The sequence below is a fragment of the Cotesia glomerata genome, linkage group LG10 (genome assembly GCF_020080835.1).
Source record: "Cotesia glomerata isolate CgM1 linkage group LG10, MPM_Cglom_v2.3, whole genome shotgun sequence".
NCBI lineage: Eukaryota > Metazoa > Arthropoda > Insecta > Hymenoptera > Braconidae > Cotesia > Cotesia glomerata.
The window spans coordinates 2,265,717-2,269,824 of record NC_058167.1 but is presented as its reverse complement, the minus strand read 5'-3'; the positions used below and the strand labels follow the sequence as shown (position 1 = coordinate 2,269,824).

Here is a 4,108-nt window from a genome sequence, read left to right as displayed (position 1 = left end):
AACCCAGTTTTTATGTACATAAATTCACATTAAGATGACCCTCTCCACATTTCTTTCTCAATCCTTTACTACCAATATCCTGTTACGTGAATGTGGAACGCTTCACGTAATAATTACCGTAACTCCTATTCTTTCCCGCTTCACAGCATTATTTATATTTGCAAAAATGTGGAACGCTTCACGATTTTGCGTGTCATCCTTGCGGGGGGGGGGGGGGGGCCTTCTTTACGGTATCTTTTTCTAGATACCTTACGAGTATCTTACGTACACGCATATCTGTTCAAACTGAAAATGAAATAAAGAACTTCATGAACGATAATAGTATTTCCATTAATGTGTATAAAAAATGTATTTACAAAAAAACTGTAGTTTACAGTAAAGACTATACTTGAACAACAAAAACAAACGATACCTACATACAATTACAATCTGATGAAGTCATTCACATCCATCATTTGTTAGTTATAAAAGACCAATGCTATATCTACGGCTGTTGCTTCAATATTATTCCTTATGCAGTCGGTAATGTTGAAATGGATCACATTCATTGTATTACTAATAACTGTGGAGATCAGAAGATAATAACAAACATCCGTAATTTCAAAAATAAAGTAATATTCATTGAGATAGATCATTCTCAGTACATTTGTTTTTTCCCATATATTTTGAATTTTAATTGATTTATTTATACCATTACACTACTATAGATCGTATCAAGCAAATCTACTAAATTAATGAACGGTTAGGGTATAAATAATTGAATTTATATATTTTAGATTCTTAGTTAATTATTATTAGGCATCTATTTATTTCAACAATAGAATAAAAAAAAGTTTGGAAAATCCAAAAGTGCACGCCTCATAATCTCATTTTTCACAATAATATTGATTAAAATAAATGATAAAAAACAAAATAATAAAAAACAGATAACTCTGCTATGGTTAGTGGCGCCATAACTCTGAGGTGAGAAAAAAAAATACTATAATAAAATGTATAGATAGATATACAATAAAATCCACAGTCATAAATTAGTTTTTTTAAAATAATAATTTAACGACAGTGAATTGAACGCTAATATTAATTAAAAAAATCCGTCGTGTGTTACTTTAGATAATAAAAAAAAAATTATTCCGGTACGATCATTTTTTCGACCAATTTCCCTGCCACATGCACCCATCCATACACGGACGTCCAGAAAAGATTATGTTTAATGTTATTATTTACTATGTTAAATAAAAAAATTGTTATTGAAATAAATTTTATGTGCCTGACAAATTATTTGACTTGATATAAGTGTACTAATATTAATCTGTAAGTGCGATATAAATAACAAAAAATCAATTTCAGTTTCGAGAAAACTGCTTTTTTTGAAATGTTGAGAGTAGAGCACAACCTCAACGCTTCGCTTATGAGGCGTGCAATTTAAACTCTCAAGTCTGTATTATTATCATTGTCTGCAACAAAACTAAATAATGACTCAATTGGTTAAAAATCATTTTAAATAATAATTGATAAAGTATAATTATAATTTTGTAAAAATATTTAGTAATTTTCAACTGAAGATGAATTTTCATTATCTAATAAATGAGATTATTCATCATCTTAAAAAAATAAATCATTGGTTAAGTGATAATAAAAAACGTTATAATAATCATAATAAGTAAATACAATAATCGTTTCAGCATGTTTAAAACGAGAAAAATTTTGGCTACTAAAATACAGTTTATATATTTGTAAATTTTAGAATATACTATTACAAGCTTCATTATTATTGATTAGGATACTATTATTGAAAAAAAAAAACTCATTCGTAACAGTTATATAATATTTTAATATTATAGGATCGTTATAGTACTGAAAAAGACGGTACTATAATTTCAAACATTGGGTCAAGTAAGGAAACTAATTATGATTCCAAAGTCAAAAAGAATAAATCTTGCAAGGTCAATTATACTTATTAAAATTGTTGTCATATCAAATGTTTTTTTTTCTAATATGCTCTCCATATTTTGTACAGCGGAAAAAAAATGATGACACTTTAATTTCGCAATCTGATGGGCATTATAACAAAGAAAATGTATGTTATTGAAGTTCAATTTTATAAAATTGTAATCAATTGTGAAGTTCATATCATTATTTTGTTTTCTTTACATTTTTTATAGGAGCCTCATAAGTCCAAAGAAATTAAAGAAAGAGCCGGAATTGCCTAAAGTAAGTTTTTAGATAACATTAGATATTTGATATAGTTACCAATTGTATTGTATTTTACAGAAAAAAGAAATAGTTAAAAAAAAAACAATGAATTAATTACTAAACAAGTATGTATGCTATGAAAAAAATAAAAAAATTTAGTAATTTTTCTAGTAAATTGATGATTAATGAAATAGTTTATATTCATTTAGATTATTTTGGTGAAATCGAAAACTGACGAAGCTGTTGAAAGACCTGTAGAATCAGATGAATGTAAAGTTGACAAAAACAAATCAGTTCCGAGCAAAGAAATTCAGTCATTGACTCCACCTGACAATACATTGGCTCTGACTGACAAAGCAATTGAGTTACCATTAACAGTTTACGAATCTAGCTCATCACAACATGGCACTGTACCATTTGAAATGAAAACAAAATCATCTGATGATCCAACTACTTCAAAGTAAGTTTTGATTATTCATATGCATAATGAATGTTATAGATTTAATTATAAACAAAGATAATTTCTGTTTCATAAGAAAAAAAAAGGCACTGACTGTTTTACGTAGTTTATGATGAAAATCATAATTTGTTACATAAAATGTTTTTTTACGTTTATAACATGCTTTTAATTAAATCTCTCTTTTTTTGTTCTGTTCATGCTGAATTTTTTTTGCTTGTAATTATAGTGCTCACAAATGTAAAAGATACTATTAATATACTTCATGACTTGAATTTTATTTTAGTGTTTTTAAATCTGGAAAAGTAAAGAAAAAAAAAAACATCATGATAATAAAAACGATGAGTTGATCGTGCGAATGAGTGAAATTGAACGTCGTAATGAAGACCTCAAGAAAGAATTAGAAAGAAAAAGAATTAGTATTAAACTTGTTCGTTATCAAATCTTATTATACATATTTTATGATATATTATTAACACGTTGTAACATTGAATTATATTAAGGGGGCATTCTGGTCTAGAAGCATGAAATTTCAGGTAATTTTTAAAGTGCCGTAAAAAAAAAAAAGGCAATCAATATTTTTATTATCCATTTTTTTCATAAGCTATCTATTAACATCATAAGAATACAGAAGCAAATAAAAAAAGTTGAAAATTCGAACTTTTTCGAATATTTTAAAAATAGTAAAAATTGAAATTTGGGGATGACAGTAGTTCCAACCATTTTATAATTTCTAGGTAAGATTAATAGTTAATCAAAAAAATTTAGGGAGATTTCAATTTTACAGATACTCCATCAAATCATAGATCTGTCGAATTGGAGAAAAAAACAGGCCATCCTCAAGTCGGTTTTACTCGTGTATCTGATAATAGTGTAAGTGACATTTCTTATTAATATATAGAATAAAAAACTTACAACTAATTACAAACTACTATTATAGATTCATTTAGGACAAGGTGTTTATGTATCCAAAAATTCATATCTGACTGCAGCAAGTAGGTCTAAAACTCCATCACAATTTGTTCGGAAAATGATCATGGCTGTATTCTCACCAAAAGAATTACAAGACAGTAGTGTTCACAGAGCCAAATCAAATAAAGTGAAACAAAAAAGTCAAAAAGAAGGACTGGATCCTGTAAGATTACAAGCCGTGAAAGGTACACAGAAGGCATCCTTAATCTTACGTTGTCAGCATGTTTTCTATTTTTTTTTCTTATTATATATAAGCTAAAGTATCCAGTAGTTGAACAGGTTTCAAAGTAAAATGTATTTGACCTTATTTTTAATATATAAAGATGTAATTATTAGTTTAAATTAGTAATTTTCATGAAAATATAAACAATTTTGAACCGATTAAAGCGCAGTATAATAAAGATAATTGAATATTTATATTTTTACAACGTTTTTAAGATATACCATGAAAGGAATAATAGTTGAACAATCAATTCTGACAAGCCG

At 26.9% G+C, this 4,108-nt stretch overlaps 2 long non-coding RNA genes across 2 annotated transcripts; both read left to right on the top strand.

The window, feature by feature from the left end:
• Positions 1-1,778: 1,778 nt before the first annotated feature.
• LOC123272802 lies at positions 1,779-2,210 on the top strand. Its single transcript, XR_006511170.1, has 3 exons — positions 1,779-1,943; positions 2,018-2,077; positions 2,163-2,210. It is a non-coding gene; the product is annotated as an uncharacterized LOC123272802 (long non-coding RNA).
• A 61-nt stretch (positions 2,211-2,271) lies between these two features.
• On the top strand, positions 2,272-3,740 carry LOC123272801. The gene is made up of 4 exons (XR_006511169.1): positions 2,272-2,318; positions 2,403-2,653; positions 3,438-3,523; positions 3,591-3,740. It is a non-coding gene; the product is annotated as an uncharacterized LOC123272801 (long non-coding RNA).
• Positions 3,741-4,108: the final 368 nt, after the last annotated feature.